This window comes from Schistocerca nitens, chromosome 1 (genome assembly GCF_023898315.1).
Source record: "Schistocerca nitens isolate TAMUIC-IGC-003100 chromosome 1, iqSchNite1.1, whole genome shotgun sequence".
Taxonomy (NCBI): Eukaryota; Metazoa; Arthropoda; class Insecta; order Orthoptera; family Acrididae; genus Schistocerca; species Schistocerca nitens.
Window position 1 is genome coordinate 595,055,434 of NC_064614.1, and position 18,219 is coordinate 595,073,652.

The 18,219-nt window shown below is 44.4% G+C and overlaps 1 protein-coding gene across 2 annotated transcripts in view; it reads right to left on the minus strand.

Moving 5' to 3' along the window:
• The window catches only part of LOC126256181 (neuronal calcium sensor 2), a 675,443-nt gene that overhangs the window by 338,100 nt on the left and 319,124 nt on the right, over window positions 1–18,219 (minus strand). The gene's annotated exons all lie outside the window — the stretch shown is intronic.

Sequence of the window (18,219 nt, forward strand, 5' to 3'; positions counted from 1 at the left end):
CTTCATACTCGCAGAATCCATGCGCAAAGTAGTGTCATATAATAGCTATGCCATGAGCGCATAATTATTCTTTGTAGTACTCTCTCTGGTGGTTGTTAGAAAAAAGCTTCCGGGATTGTCTTCGTGCCGATTAGGCTGAGCGTTGTTTGAAGAATTGTAATCTGAATATTGAGATTTATGACAAAAGATAACTGATACGAAATTGTACGATTAAAAATATTGCTCCTTCATACAAAAGGTGTGTAACAATTTACATTATTTGACATTTGAGAATTAATGATATTCATCGATATATTGCGTAGTTGTTAATCAGAAGGGAACTTCCGAAAGACTGGATACGAACCTGCATTTAATAATCCAAGAGCTCCATTACTTCTTCGGAAGGTTAAATTTCATCAAAGCCAAATATCCGCTTGATCTGAGGTTTCCCGACTGATTATACAACGCTCCCAAAAATACGAGGCATTTTATTTGTACAGATTAGCAGACTGCCGCAAAGCACGAGCCTGCAGAGAAGAAGAATCATCGCCTGATTTCATTCTACCAAGTAAAATTTCTGAATCATTTTGAGTGACTGAGTTATGACTGTGTTTCCTATTATGAATTATTAGTTGCTCGAACGAATTGAGAACTACATAACTACATAATTACATAGATAGGAGGAAAAAGTACAAGTCACGCGAAATCATGTGTAGATATCAGAGGTGCATTCTCGTCAAATGCTACGGCAGCATTCTAGTCACAAGTCGATATAAGCGCCGCGAGAGTTGCCGGTAAACAGTGAATAGGACAACGACACATTTTTCTGATATTGGTTCAAATGGCTCTGAGCACTATGCGACTTAACTTCTGAGGTCATGAGTCCCCTAGAACTTAGAACTACTTAAAACTAACTAACCTAAGGACATCACACACATACATGCCCGAGGCAGGATTCGAACCTGCGACCGTAGCGGTCGCTCGGTTCAAGACTGCAGCACCTAGAACCGCACGGCCACTCCGGCCGGCCTTTCTGATATTGTTCGTGTAGCCTTTTCAGTATACAACACCGGTCCTGCCGAGCTGCCAGAATAAAATAAGATGGGGATCACTCCAGAAGGTACGTTTATGACATTTTTAATCAGTGTAGTGACGTATATCGATTTAAAACAAAATTACTACCGATATCCGAAATCGCTGGCTACCTACGCGTGCTTCCACTTCTGTAAATGGCTCTCCTACTAAATTCATATTACAGCTGACAGGATCAAATGTAATTCCTTACGCATATTTGCGTGTTTATAGTGGACAGATAATTTTTTACTGTGCCGAATGCCACACAGCATATAATTATTGTTCACTAATGCACAGTATACTTCAATAGTGCCCGATGCCGACATCAGTCCACGTAGTTTTGATTCACGGATATACTATAATCGAAGCTGCTCCGTTGCCGATTGGTCGACTGTGTCAAGCTGACCAGGAAGCCCGGAATAAGGGCGTCCTGCGTCACGTATCCCATGGCCTTCTGGCAGCCTCGAAACCACTCATCTCGAAATTCCAGAAAATAGCTAGTGAAGGAGATAAACAGATATATCATCTGAGGTAAGAAATCTGCTTTCCGAACCTTCTCCCGGCGGGTAACCCGACAGCATCCCTTCTGACGGCAATAATGACATGGCGAGGAATGTGTCTGCGATTTTGACTGAAAAATGTGAAATAGCCAATAAAACATTTGAATAGGCTACGGAAACTTCGACTTCTAATTTATTATAAGATAGCTTAAAATGCTAATATATCCGAAGTTTTAGTCGAATTCGCTAAATTTATAATTTTAATAGAGGTATATAATTTTAACAGAGGCTTTGAATCAAGTCGGGGGGAAAAGATCTTCACGGCACAACTTGACTGACAGGCGGGACACGTTGGCAGCACGCACTGTGATGCAGCTTCAAGGAACGATTACTGTGATAATGGAGGCAAGTGCGGCGGGAGCTCGAAGTGTGACTACAGTAAGCGGTTGAAGTGCATGTAGGTTGTGGTGGTTCCGCGGTGATGCAGAGTCTTATGCGGGATAGGATAGCACACAGAGCTGCGCCAGATCAGTCTTCGGACTGAAGAACGCAACGACCCACCGGGCAGGCTTCATTTGCTTTTTCTGTAGAATTAAACAAACTGCCATAGCACAAAGCATTGTTAAAGACACAGTACTCGAATTCGGAGGATTGTGGTTTAAATCTCCTTCGGTCACCTCTTGGTTGCGTAATATTTTAGTTCTCCTAAACCACGTAAGATGAACACTGGCACAGTTTCTCCAAATATCGCCACGATCGATTTAACTTCCCATCCTCCCACAACTGAGCTCGTATTTCGTCTCTAATTCCTTTCTATAAATAGAAATTAAACATTAACCAGCCTCTTTTCTTAAAGCTTTAACTACGTACAACTGCATCTCTTGAAGCATAAATGTGTTTAATGAACTAGGTTCTTATTGTTAATTTATAATCGGACACAAGTATACATTTACAACGGATTCATTGTCTCGTTCAATGACAGTTCACCATGCCAAAAATGAGACTACAAACCTGAGTTGAATGCACACAAGGCATTCTAACCTATAATGGTCGTTACCAAAATACAATGCTCAATATCACACCCGCTGCGTGACGTTCAGCTTCACAGCTCTCTTGCCCCCCACCCCCACCCACACACACTGTAACGGTGGAGGTGGTAAGCGTCTGCTGTACGTTCAGTGTTCCCGTCTGATATCGTGTGTTCGCGTGTGATTTCAGTCTTTCGTGAGAAGACCATAATGTACAAGCAAGGACCAACGCGTAGTGCTACGCACCGTTCGGCGAGTGTAAAGGGGGACGGAATATTCGAAAACAACCTAAAATTGCGATATCGAACGTACTGAAGCTGTTTTACTGATCTGGCCAAGAATAATATATACTTTGCACAAATTCATAACAGACAGCAACACTCTGCAGTATTTCAGAATCGACTGTGTGCCGTATTAACAGTGCATTAACGTCGGCACAATATCCAGATGTGAGCAGGTGCTTCGATACTCCGAGAAAGAGATATAAACTAAAATGGAAGTTTAAGGAATTGGACGATTTTACCAAAAAGTTACTTCACAGAACTGTACTTGATAATTACGACAGGGGAGACTACCCAACAACTAGAAAAATGCAGGGTTGTCTCCGTAAAAAATATATTCATACTGGCTCACAGACCTCACATCTTCCTCTTCTCCACGCTAATGGATTTCGATTTTGAAACAGTAACGATGGACGAAAATTTTTAATGGGCTGCAGAATGTGCGGCTGGTCCCGGCGGAGGTTCGAGTGCTCCCTCGGGCATAGGTGTGTGTGTTTGTCCTTAGGATAATTTAGGTTAAGTAGTGTGTAAGCTTAGGAACTGATGACCTTAGAAGTTAAGTCCCATAAGATTTCACACACATTTGGACCTCCTTTTTTTTTGGGGGGGGGGGGGGATGCAGAAAAATTGCAACAGCAAGAACGAAGTTTTTGCTTACAGCGAGCTCATTGCATGCTGAGTACAATTCGCGTGCACTATACTTAAATAAAACTTGGGTTTCACAAAAATTTACGAACAAATATATATTTTGCTCCACTGGAACCGAAACTCTGCCCTGAAGTTACTTTTCTATATCATATTTCGGTTTCTGGCTGACGGATACAGTGTTTGAGGATCGCAATAGCTGCAAATAAAAACTTTTCAGGGGGCAGTGAAAGTTCTCGGTCCTATTACGGCCAGCCATCGAAACAAAAATCCTGGCGGCTTCATAAAAGTATACTGTGTACCACGTAAATAAATTACATTCACAGGCGATGTGATACAATAACGATGACCGAGATGTTACCAAAACTAAAGTTTCCTTAACAACTTACTCGTTGAAGTTTCTACGAGGTCGAATAGAAGCAAATTCATCAGCGACGACTCTTTAGTTTCACATCTCTTACAGTACATTATTTTTTATCTCAGTTGCGTTTATGTTTTCACGATGAAATATGTATCACAAGCACCTATGTATAAACTTCGAGAATATTCCTTTTTTTTAGTTCAAATGTGTTAGTGCTTCTGTTTTCTGCCACAGGTTCAAGTAAAGAATTATTTTTCTAGAAAATATTCTGTAACTTTTTTTCGTAACGCTGGCAAGAATTTAATTTTGGATTGTACTCCATCGTACTCTAGACTAGAAGCAGAGTTGTCTAATTTTTTCACAATTTTTATTGCCTTTTGAAGTTATCATTAACTGGCGAAATTGTAAGAAGATGAGATGTCGCTCGCCAGCCTAGTTTCGTGACAGCCACTGTAGTGGTCTCTGGCGCTGTATGATGGTCCGAAAGAACTCTTTTAGACGCATGGATAATGTGTAAAAACCAAGCTACCGTACTGACGTGCAAGTCCCGCGCGGAAAATGTTTCTAGGAAAGGGCTGGGTCGGACCAAAGCCCACATGCGTTGCTGGGGTGCCCCATAATCTGGGTACAGGGGCGGTGTTGGCGCCTGTAGATTCCGGTCGAGGCAGTTGTCCTGAGGGGTCTACAGAGCGAGTCGCAAGCGACCACGGTTTGCGCAGTCAGGCATCGGAGTCCGGAAAGCAGGCCGAACATGAATGATTGTGGATTCATGTTAGTTTGATATGAAATGGGGCAACACGGCGACCGGACTGAATCAGAAAATCAAAGACTAACTCGAGAGGAGTTGTGGAATAGTGTGAATGCTACTGTACTGTGAACCAACTTCAGACATCGTACGCATGTTTTCTATCAACTTAGAAGTATAATAAACACAGTGCTAGTACAAAATGTTCTGATTTAAAGAGACCATTCTCATATTTTTTGTGTTACTTGGTGTCACTTTGGCACACGGTTGCAACTTTATTACCATAAAACGAGTACCTTGGGGGTAAAGTTGCCCGCCAATACTCTCAGGATTACCAGTTCGATGGCAAACCAATAGCACAGCAAGCTAAAGAATGCAGCACTGAAGAACCAACATTAATCTAAAACTGTCGCAGGTCTTTACATCCTACAACAATGACGTTAGTAATGACAGACCTGGAGTATATTACAATCGGTTGTGTGGAACCAACGGAATAAGATAAGTGGACGTCGAGGAGTGATGAAATAGCAGAGATGAGCTGTCGAGTTTTGACGTACCCACTACCATACAGTAAATGAAGTTTACTGATGTGCTGTTACATCAACGTGTACTTACTACTCAACGTGTTTACATGGAATGGTGTACCACTCCCAGCCATACAACACGTTGTAAGAGCAGTGACCATACAACTACCTTAACCGACAGCGACAAGAGGGGAGCGGAGCGTCATGCCTTGGGGCGGTTGGTTTCAAATCTGACAGGAACTGCTAATGTCAGCGAATGCAGGTACGTCTGAAACAATTTGCGAGCGAACACTTTGAAGGGAACGTCATGCAATGGCCATCTGCGTTCAGGTACCTCAAAAAAGCCTATTGCTCACGGTGGTAGATACAATTGAGCTTTAGCAAGCCAAACAACACAGACAGTGGACAGCAGCCCTGTAACGTGGTCCGATGAGTCAGAATTTTTCAATGTGTCTTCTGAAACCATGCAGGCCGACGAGTGCATAGAGTAAGCTGTAGACAATTGCGCCTTCCAAGTTAACAACGGCAATGTTTACAGAATTTTAGGGATACGTGTCTGATTTGAGGAACACTCAGCTGCCTCGATCCGAACGGCGGGTGAAACGTAGGAAACAGCACCCCTGCAATATGGTGGCTCTACGAGGCTAATTATAAGTGCTTGGCTTCAGCTGGTTATTGGCATTCTTGAACAAACTTGTGGCTTCTCTTACTAGCCGAACGAAAGCCGTTATCAAGGTCAGAGGCAGTACTGTACGATTTTAGCGCGATGGCAGTCGCTGCAAGAACGGCCGCCGTGGTGCGTAGTTAATTGGATCGATGCTGGAATTGTAGGTCGTTGGCTTCGCCACTTCCTCCGGGGGTGGGGAGGGGGAGCGTGGGCGGAGGCGGGGGCGGACCACGGCCTCCAGACTCGAGTGCGCTCCTCCTCAACGGCAGCCGGATCCTCCCATTAGCCACGAATTTGGTATCCGTTCAGCCGGTGCAATTCATCTACCAGGCTGCGATGTGAAGGCCAATAGAATGTCTCAATATCTCTGTGGTTCGGGCTCGTTTGTTTTCAAGCCGCGGAACAGAACGCCTCACAGCGCTCGTGTCCTAATTCATATAAAAATGGAGGAAACTGGAGTTTAACGTGCCGCCGCGATTAAAGGTGGGAGTTCCTATGAGATTCTACATCTACATTTATACTCCGCAAGCCACCCAACGGTGTGTGGCGGAGGGCACTTTACGTGCCACTGTCATTACCTCCCTTTCCTGTTCCAGTCGCGTATGGTTCGCGGGAAGAACGACTGCCGGAAAGCCTCCGTGCGCGCTCGAATCTCTCTAATTTTACATTCGTGATCTCCTCGGGAGGTATACGTAGGGGGGGAGCAATATATTCGATACTTCATCCAGAAACGCACCCTCTCGAAACCTGGACAGCAAGCTACACCGCGATGCAGAGCGCCTCTCTTGGAGAGTCTGCCACTTGAGTTTGCTAAACATCTCCGTAACGCTACCACGGTTACCAAATAACCCTGTGACGAAACGCGACGCTCTTCTTTGGATCTCCTCCATCTCCTCTGTCAGCCCGACTTGGTACGGATCCCACACTGATGAGCAATGCTCAAGTATAAGTCGAACGAGTGTTTTGTAAGCCACCTCCTTTATTGATAGACTACTTTTTCTAAGTACTCTCTCAATGAATCTCAACCTGGCACCCGCCTTACCAACAATTAATTTTATATGATCATTCCACTTCAAATCGTTCCGCACGCATACTCCCAGATACGCTCCTGGAAATTGAAATAAGAACACCGTGAATTCATTGTCCCAGGAAGGGGAAACTTTATTGACACATTCCTGGGGTCAGATACATCACATGATCACACTGACAGAACCACAGGCACATAGACACAGGCAACAGAGCATGCACAATGTCGGCACTAGTACAGTGTATATCCACCTTTCGCAGCAATGCAGGCTGCTATTCTCCCATGGAGACGATCGTAGGGATGCTGGATGTAGTCCTGTGGAACGGCTTGCCATGCCATTTCCACCTGGCGCTTCAGTTGGACCAGCGTTCGTGCTGGACGTGCAGACCGCGTGAGACGACGCTTCATCCAGTCCCAAACATGCTCAATGGGGGACAGATCCGGAGATCTTGCTGTCCAGGGTAGTTGACTTACACCTTCTAGAGCACGTTGGGTGGCACGGGATACATGCGGACGTGCATTGTCCTGTTGGAACAGCAAGTTCCCTTGCCGGTCTAGGAATGGTAGAACGATGGGTTCGATGACGGTTTGGATGTACCGTGCACTATTCAGTGTCCCCTCGACGATCACCAGTGGTGTACGGCCAGTGTAGGAGATCGCTCCCCACACCATCATGCCGGGTGTTGGACCTGTGTGCCTCGGTCGTATGCAGTCCTGATTGTGGCGCTCACCTGCACGGCGCCAAACACGCATACGACCATCATTGGCACCAAGGCAGAAGCGACTCTCATCGCTGAAGACGACACGTCTCCATTCGTCCCTCCATTCACGCCTGTCGCGACACCACTGGAGGCGGGCTGCACGATGTTGGGGCGTGAGCGGAAGACGGCCTAACGGTGTGCGGGACCGTAGCCCAGCTTCATGGAGACGGTTGCGAATGGTCCTCGCCGATACCCCAGGAGCAACAGTGTCCCTAATTTGCTGGGAAGTGGCGGTGCGGTCCCCTACGGCACTGCGTAGGATCCTACGGTCTTGGCGTGCATCCGTGCGTCGCTGCGGTCCGGTCCCAGGTCGACGGGCACGTGCACCTTCCGCTGACCACTGGCGACAACATCGATGTACTGTGGAGACCTCACGCCCCACGTGTTGAGCAATTCGGCGGTACGTCCACCCGGCCTCCCGCATGCCCACTATACGCCCTCGCTCAAAGTCCGTCAACTGCACATACGGTTCACGTCCACGCTGTCGCGGCATGCTACCAGTGTTAAAGACTGCGATGGAGCTCCGTATGCCACGGCAAACTGGCTGACACTGACGGCGGCGGTGCACAAATGCTGCGCAGCTAGCGCCATTCGACGGCCAACACCGCGGTTCCTGGTGTGTCCGCTGTGCCGTGCGTGTGATCATTGCTTGTACAGCCCTCTCGCAGTGTCCGGAGCAAGTGTGGTGGGTCTGACACACCGGTGTCAATGTGTTCTTTTTTCCATTTCCAGGAGTGTATTTTACAGAAGTAACTGCTACCAGTGTTTGTTCCGCTATCACATAATCATACAATAAAGGATCCTTCTTTGGGGGGACAGAAATTACTGTTGTCTTACTGAAGGAATCTTCGCAGTATTCGCCGAAAGTGATACAGGAAAACCGCGAGCATCTAATTCGTGACGGCGCGGCGAGACGAGGTACAACGAACCAGTCTCCCGAATAGGCAGCCAGTGTCTATTCCACGGCGTCGCTTCACTCTGTTTAGTCGACCACAATACTATTCCACGTAGGAGTGAAGGCGTTTCGGTCGGATTATCGTTAAGTGTTTGTCGTGATATTTCACGAGGACACATTGAAACACTCGACAGTATATGCAAACTGTTTTGAAATCATTTAAGTGCGATGCCCTTCCCTTAGTCACCACTGTACTTGTTTAGTGTAACGTCACCGTGTGTTTCATACAACGGCCACGGGAGGCCAAATGAAATAATATCGTCGTCGACTAGTGCTCCTATTAAAAACACTCGATATGCAGTCAGAATGTACCGGCAGTTAATTAACAAAATAGTAGTTACAAGCGTAAAGTAATCGAAATGCTCAGTTATGTATCTTGATATAGCGTTTTACGCAAGCGCAAGCACAGGTACAGGCGCTCTCGCCCTCACCCCCTCCCTCTCTCTCACCCCCCCCCCCCCCCAGCACGCACACGCACACGCACACGCACACGCACACGCACACGCACACGCACACGCACACGCACACGCACACGCACACACACAAGTTATGATAACCTTTCCTAAGACAACAGATAACTGCATCGGTATTGAAGAAAATAAAAGTTCTACACGAAGTTCTTCGCGGCCCTCTCAAGCACTTTTGTATGTTAATTGTCTCGGCTGCTAGTTCGCCGTTTCGCGGTCTCATCTGTCCCATTCATTCAAGGTGACGGCTAAACAAGGCCACGAAATATGTTTTGCACGAAATGAGATCACAGATACTTAATTAATTTGTCGAATGACGTAATCTCACGCGAAAAAAGTTGTACTACACCTACTGGTATTTTTCTTCCACAATTAGAGGAACATTTGCTACTTCAGTAACATCACTCAGTTTTTTAGAAATACGCCATTGGCGCCTTTGACTGTTGAAATCGAGGTTGCCGTCAGACAGTGAACATGTCTGGTGGTTTAACGTTGTTTATGCAGAAGTTAAGTGTTACTTAAACACCAGTCACTCGGCCTATAGAAAAAATGGCTCTGAGCACTATCGGACTTAACATCTGAGGTCATCAGTCACCTAGAACTTAGAACTACTTAAAGCTAACTAGCCTAAGGACATCACACACATCCATGCCCGAGGCAGGATTCGGACCTGCGACTGTAGCGGTCACGCGGTTCCAGACTGAAGCGCCTAGAACCGCTCGAACACACCGGCCGGCGGCCTATAGAAGTGATGACATATACAGGGTGATGCAAAAATCATGTCCCATTGGAAAAAGGGTGTACACCAGAAACTAGCCGAGAAACTTCCGCAGGTGTTAGGTTGATGCAAAGCGAGAAAAAGGTCTGGTAAACATGAACTTTAAATGTATACCTGAAGAGCTATGAGCACGTTATTAACTTCGACACTGTGAAATAAATCTCTTCTACAGCAAGCAATTTGCTTTCAATGTATTGAGAGGTGGTAGTATTGACGAAAGTAAGAAAAACAAGTCCACTAAGCATGGGCTCCTAAACGCATACCTATGAGCTATGACCACTTGTTCATCTTCACGACTGTGAAACACATATGTATGCGCTTTACAGCCCACGTATACTACACTTATTTTCTTTTTTTGGTCCACTAACACTTTTGAAAGTTTGTAGATATAGTTCTGGTTCACCCGATTTCTCTTATAGGACATGAGTTTTGAATCACATGTAAATGTGTCAAATATTGTTTACAATTTTAGAATGAGCTAAAGCACAAAATTTTCGCAGTACTCCGTTTCAAAACGACTAACCGATCGGATGTGCAATGGATGGCTTCACGGGTTAACGGTGTAAACACTCATACACATACATGATGTCTTTCAAAAAAATTTATAGGAGTATGAAGAGCAGACACGAAAAATTAAGCGCTAGGTTTTCTCTGCGTACTACAGACTGCAGCTCACTGCGCATAATAGTATATAAACATTTTATGTGGCATATTACAGTGCCTGACAAAAAACGTGAAGCACACAGATGGTCAGGAGCAAACTAAATGAAACTTCACGGTTTGAAGTCGTAGTATGTTTGACGTTATCGCAGTGATTAAAAAAATCGAGTCAAATTTATAAAAAGCTTTTCAGTATGAGTCCAGTCATCGTTGTAACACTGCACACGATCCGGTCCGGATAAATGCACTGATTCGGTTGAGAAGGGTGTCACAAAGCCACTGTACCATTTCCTGAGGCCAGCTGACCCCCTATTGTAACTAATTCTTGATATCCTGGATACCGGCACTGGGACGGAGCTGACGTCCGAGATGTTCTGTCGGGGACAGGTCTGAGGATATCGCTGGCCACGGGAGGATATCAACATCATGCACACGGCTCATAGAGACACGTGTCACAGTGGACGACGATTATCCTCTTGAAAACTGGCACAACGATACTGCTGCATGAACGGTAAACGTACTATCGTGGTGTCAGAGTTCCTCAGCCACTAGCAACCATGACCTGAAGTAATAGCCGATGGCTACCACACCACGACGATAGTAGTACCACTGCTGTGCCTTTCCGAAACACTGGAAAAATGGGACCCCTCACCATGTCGTCTGATACGACAGAACGATGGTCATTCCGGGTAGTGCTGAACCGCGATTCATCGCTAAACACAATGCGACGCCATTCGTCAGAAGTCCATGCTTCCCGCTCACGACATGACTCCACACGCAGATGTTTGCGTTTTTGTTACCGGCGGTCTACGGACGGGACACTAATTCCCTGATCTGGCTGTTGCTAGTCTCCGACACAGAATGGTGCAGGGAGTCACTTCTCGGTACGAGGTGCCTGTTGTAGAATACGGCAGTCCTCGCTTGCAGTTGTCAGACGTGGTCCGCTGGGAACTTGACGACGAGTATGCCTGCCCTCACGTTGCCATGCAGTCCGACATCGAGCTACCGTCACATCCGAATACCCCACAACTCTAGATATTGTAAGATTCCACCAGCCGGTCGAAAAAAGACCCACAAAGAGGTCTGTTCCAAACTCTATCAGATGCTACACACATCAAAAAGAGTTTTGCATCACCCCGGTTCCCAGAACTCCTGAAGATAGACATTGACTGTGGATACTGCATCACAGGCACAGCCCCTTTGACTGTTCAGAGATGTCACTAAACCCGCCCAAAGATGTAAACAACCATGCAAGAGCAGCGCCTGATAGACGGAGGGGGTCCAACAGTCGGCCAGTTCTATTCATTCCTCCGGGAAGGAGGTACACGGCTCGTGTTTTCTGTAGTTCAACCATGCCTAGACGGCCAATACCGCGGTTCGTTCGCGTCCGTATTGTTACTTCGTGCTAGGAAGGGCTCTCAACAAGGGAAGTGCCCAGGCGTCTCGGTGTCAACCAAAGCGATGTTGTTCGGACATGGAGGAAATAGAGACAAAAACTGTCGATGACATGCCTCGCTCAGGCCGCCCAAAGGTTACTTCTGCAGTGGATGACCGCTACCGACGGATTATGGCTCGGAGGAACCCTGACAGCAACGCCACCATGTTGAATGATGCTTTTCGTGCAGCCACAGGACGTCGTGTTACGACTCGAACTGTGAGCAATAGGCTGCATGATGTGCAACTTCACTCCGACGTCCATGGCGAGGTCCATCTTTGCAACCACGACACCATGCAGCGCGGTACAGATGGGTCCAACAAAATGCCTAATGGACCGCTCAGGCTTGGCATCACGTTCTCTTCACCGATGAAAGTCGTATATGCCTTCAGCCAGACAATCATCGGAGACGTGTTTGGAGACAACCCGAACAGGCTGAACGCCTTAGACACACTGTCCAGCGAGTGCAGCAAGGTGGAGATTCCCTGATGTTTTGGGGTGGCATTACGTGGGGCCGAAGTACGCCGCTGGTGATCATGGAAGGCGCCGTAACGGCTGTACCATACGTGAATGCCATCCTCTGACCGATAGTGAAGCCGTATCGGCAGCATATTGGCGAGGCATTCGTCTTCATGGACGACAATTCGCGCCCCAACGATAACGACATCGCTCGACTAGAGTGGCCAGCATGTTCTCCAGACATAAACCCTATCGAACATGCTTGGGATAGATTGAAAAGGGCTGTTTACGGACGACGTGGCCCACCAACCACTCTATCTACACCGAATCGCCGTTGAAGAGTGGGACAATCTGGACCAACAGTGCCTTGATGAACTTGTGGATAGTGCCACGACGAATACGGGCATGCATCAATGCAAGAGGACGTGCTACTGGGTATTCGAGGTACCAGTGTGTACAGCAATCTGAAACACCACCTCTGAGGGTCTCGCAATGTGTGGTTTTCATGAGAAATAAGAAGGGCAGACATAGTGTTTATATTGATCTCTATTCCAATTTTCTGTACAGGTTCCGGAACTCTCGGAACCGAGGTGATGCAAAACTTTTATGATGCATGTAGTAACGGTGACTCACACGAGTAGGCGACACCTCCGTGTCTATCACAGCGATCACTCAACATATGACGCTATTTAGCCTCTTATCCACCGTGTTCGGAAATTCCCGTTACAAACATCCAGGACTTGTAGAGTGGAGTCGGTAGATAATGTTTTGAACAAGAACCAATGTCCTGAAATGTACTGTTCCCGTTTTACGACGGTTTCAGTTCAGGTGTTTAACTCATCCGCATCTGCTTGAGGAACTGAATCAGGCGTGACGCATTACAATTATTAGGAAACAATTCGAAAGGAAACACAACGAAACATCCATTTATCACTTAAGCACAATTGCTTGCATTAACACTGAAACATAACGTGTGTACATTATTTCAGAACAAAAAAGAACCCAACATACTTCATCCACTACAGAATAGTTCCGATGCAAGGCAGACGTTAAGTGACATCACGTGACCGTCTGACTTAGCACACGTTATTCTGTCTGCCTTAACATAACAGGACAAGAAACTCAGATTTTTTTTTATTTCTCCACCACGTGGACGCGTGTTACACATGTAAATTAAAAGCGTCGTAGAACGAGCATGGATTTCTGTCCAAAATACTATGCACTCATTCCTCTCTACAGCTCCTATGAGTTTGTAACGGAAATTTCGAACACACTGTACTTTCTGCCAGCCCTGCTAAAAACACCAAAGACGAACGATACTAATGCACTCTGGCGTTCTGGCTGTTCTATCTGTCACAGAGACCTGCACGTCTGTTCATTTACATTTACATTTACATTTACATTTACGAAGTTACATTGATAATCAACCATGTCTTCTAGCTGCTTCACCTTTTTTTATCAAATACACCAGATAAATCAAATATGATGCATAAAATATTTCTATTGAAATCTGCATTACTTATGAGTGCATCGGCCAGCTTGGATTCCGGTGAAATAAGATGTCTTCCATTTCTACAGTAGGAAACTAGTATATTATACTGGCGACTTCGTTAAAAAGGGCGGGGTTGTGAGAGATGATATCGGGTAGCTAATTGCATTACAATGCTATTATCTAAACACGAAGAATGAAGTCATCTTCTGTCTGCGAGAGACTTGTACCTCGCGCCAGTTAAAACTCGTTGGAATGCTGCCTGGCAAGGCATGAGTGGAAATGGGGCCACTCACGTTCTCAGGGCCACAAAGGCGCTGCCAGCTGTGGTTAGTGTAATATGTGACACTTGTTTATGTTATTGTTATTGAGAATTCAGCAATGGGTGCGCATAGCGTTTGCCGTTACGTACTACCGTTTACTAACGTTTCTGATCGTATCGTCAAAATGCATGTACGACACGGGGGCACCTTGTTACCACACAGTAAGACTGCAAGTAGAAACAACAAACTGCAACGCTACCTGATCTTAACGAGTTTTTCTTTCCATAGAGTCTTACTATCATATCGGTGTGTCCTTCCACGGGAGAGATTTCTTTACGATCTCAGTAATATATGTGGCTGAAACCTCACTTCTGTTTCCGCAACACCCAGGCCCCTTCGACGATCAATTCGGAAAAAAGGAAACAAGCAAAAACGTAGGCGAAGCAAAGCAGGAAATACAATGCCTAACTTGGAAGAGACACATCGCCAGTCGAATGTAAGTATGAACAACTGCAAAATGAGAACAGTTATCCTCGTCATACTTTGCGCCGTAAGACTGACTGGCAAAAAAATTTTTTTTGAATCTAAGAGATACAACGTCATCAGCTAAAATATACAGATACAGACGTTTAAATATATTCTTTGAAACATGTTTAGTCAGTTCTGAACTTACCAATATTGTTCTCGCAACAGTCCCGTAATGTACTTCAATCCCTGCATGAAATGCTTCAACGGAATTTCTTATTTCATTTACTCCGCAATTCCATGTAATGTTACGTTTACACTTCATCTATGCTCCGTCCCTAACGTCGAATGTGAAAGCGTGTTCAGTATTTCCGAAGCAGCTATTAACCAGACTCTCGTGGATGACTAGCCTACTACTGCGATTTAGCGATTACTCAATCCCAGCTTCCCTGCCTCGCGTTCTTTCAGATTAGTGAATGCAATCTGTAGTGGCAACTTAGAGAGCAACCCGCATTTCCTTCACTTTTAGATTCAGTTTCATTATAACTGTTTAATAAACTGTTGTTTAGCCAGAATGGGAGATACTTGAAAGGGCATTTATTACATATTTACAACGTACTTATTACAAAATATTATTACCTTTGCAGCATCATTAATTTAGGAACAGAGAGACGAATTCACGAAATCTCTTCATCTGGAAATAACATGTACTGCGCATTATTTATGTACTTCCTTTAACCTCACAATTAAAACTGAATCTCTCTTTTTAATTGATTTTCTTTTGCATCATCGTAGTAATGCAAAAAAAACGATAATAGCAATGGCCGACGAGTGAGCGAAATGGAAGAGTATGTGCATGTGTCGCATTAGTCCCAGAAAAGTACGTATTTTAGTTCTGATCCTTCTCTCGCATGCAGAGAAGTATCGCCATACACAGATTCCACAAGTTTTAATACCTCCTCGTTTTTTTGTCTCATATTCAACGGCCACTGTCTGTTGTATTCGAAACATGCATGCGTTAAATTCACTAAAGTGAGGATACTGAATATCAAGTAAAGTGTTCCGAGCTAAGAGTAGAGGAGATGTTCAACCTCAGAGCGATGTTTCTAATCTAAAGTATTCGACTGAAAAATATGACATTCCTGCTTCTTTATACTCTTATTTCGGTTTCATGGTACGTTGCTCTGTTTTTTCTCTTTTACCTGTTGAACTGCAGCTCTATAATTCCCTTTACCGAAAAATCCACGCAAATAACGAATCATGAGGCGTCATATTTGATTTTTAATTTTCTTTACTCGCAGAACATAGTCTATTTTGGATGTATTTTGCCTCTTTTAGGAGCCGTCTGAAGTGGGAAAGTTATTACGAATGTAATTATCTGCCCACTTTTCGTGTAAGGCATGTGACATACGGAAGATTAATAAAAAATTTATCATCGGTATTTTATGAACATTTACATTTGTTTCGTGTAGTGTGCGAAGCAGTTTTGTAAATAGCCATATCGCCGTGCATTAGGCGACGTTCATTCCATTTTACGTTACTGTGTAACGGTTCTAGTGTGTTGATTCACACACCCGGCAACATTCCCGATTTAGTTACGATTTAGGCATTTTGAAAGAATCAGTTGCGTGCCTTTGGCTGTGTATAGAAGAAAGGAAGAAGAGAGACGGAAATATGTATTTAAAAAAGAATTCAGGTGAGGAGACAGAGTGAAAAAATTTGTAATGCAGAAAGCTAGCGAGTGCACGCAACACCTCCAGAAATAGTTACCACTAAGTTTGAGGGAAGACGTAGGTCGAAGTTCGTACACTGTCCAAGTTCCAAAGTACTTCCAGTGCTGAACAACTGAGAGGCGTGAGGAGGCACGAATGTAGCAGGTGTCACCGAAAGTGGCTAGCCACTTTAACCTATGCCACAATCTACTGCCGCTTTTATCGCTGTATTGCGCAGTATTTGATAGACAGGCTGATTTCCGTAAACTGCTACAGGAGAATGGTTCGCAGTTTTATTGAAAGGCTAATATCGAGTCGGTTCCCATTATTGCCCTGTCCGGCAGATTGTTGCGTCTCTAATGACCTCAACGATACATTGAAATCTAGCTTCGCTTGGTCTCTTTATTGTTATTTTCGCGTTCGTTCTCCCATTAACTGCTCCTGAAGATGATTGATGGCGATTTTTCAGTCAGTCCTGGACATTTGTATTGCAATGTGACTGAAAAAATTATTTATTCAGCGTCGTTGGTGTTGACTCGGGTTCAAACGTTAATTAATTATCCGATTAGAAGTGCTATATCTACAGGAAAGAAAAGAGATGTCTGTTCCAGTTTAATTGTATATTTTATACTCTCTTTTCACACTCCGTGTGTCTAAGGAATGAATCTGTAACAGCTTGTGTGTGTGTGTGTGTTTGTGTGTGTGAGAGAGAGAGAACAGTGAGATGCTACATTTGTTATACTGATTCAGCACGTAAGCCGTTTAGTTAAGGTACTTACGACGTTGTTCTGAACTAGCATGACGACAGTATGTGCCAAGCTGTTTCCGGAAAGCGAAGCGCCATGCTTATTTTTGAATTTTTTAATGAAAGTGTGCATGAGTGAGTAATTTGTAAGGCCGTCCATAATCAGTGAATCGTTCAACTTAAAAGATTTAACAATTATCACACAATCGAACCAAAACTTCAAAGTAAAAATAAAATTCCTAGAGAGTAAAAAGAAACAATACAGGACAGGGGCCTCTGCCATTGCAACATAAGCAGAGGAGTATGAAGGCGAACAGGCAGTGAGCTCAGAAAGCATTGTGTTTAAAAATTCATAGTGCTTGAGGGACATTTCACACACAGATGAGTTTTTCCGTTTGTTTCCAGATACGTTACTACAAGACCCGCTGCGAAACTTCTAATAAATCATGATGCTGCCCGCCATTTCCCTCATATATATTTCGAGATATAATACGACTACAATTATTCTGATTTAATCAGATTATGGTCGAAAAATACTGCAAAAAATAAATAAATCCACTCGGAATGTGACACTACAATAAAGAAAACCTGTTTACAATCATTTTTCCTTTATTTTTGCACAGCTTGAGACTGTTTTAATGTTTCAAAATGAGGTCCTAGACTTCTGTTTTTATTTAACCGCCTACGTTTTGGAGCATTTTGTACATGTATCGCACAACACTAGTACGACGTTATGAAATTCAGAACTATTACACTATACACGCAGCTATTTTTGGTAAGGTTAATTTGCAGTTTTAACACATATTTGAGGATAGCCATCTAACCGTCTACGACGTCAACGTTCTGTATCATGGAATGCGGTTGCAAAAAAGAGAATAATACAGGGATGCTTGCGGATATTGTCGGTTATTATCTCTGTGTTACTACGGAGCACATCGTCCATAAGAAATGTTTCGAACGCTGTTCTTCCGAAAAGGAAGAGCAAAATTATCATGAGCAGCACAGTTTTAGTTCTTATTGTGTAATACATAACACATTTAGAAAATTAATCGATTATTTCCATGTCCCTCCAAGAATTTGTAAAAGCTCTAGGTACTAAGTTGCAACAATTTTTTTTCTTCTGTTGATATGTGTACATCTTGTAAAAGGAGTGGACCAGTATTAGGACCCTCAACGACTTAAAATTTCAGACAGAGCGT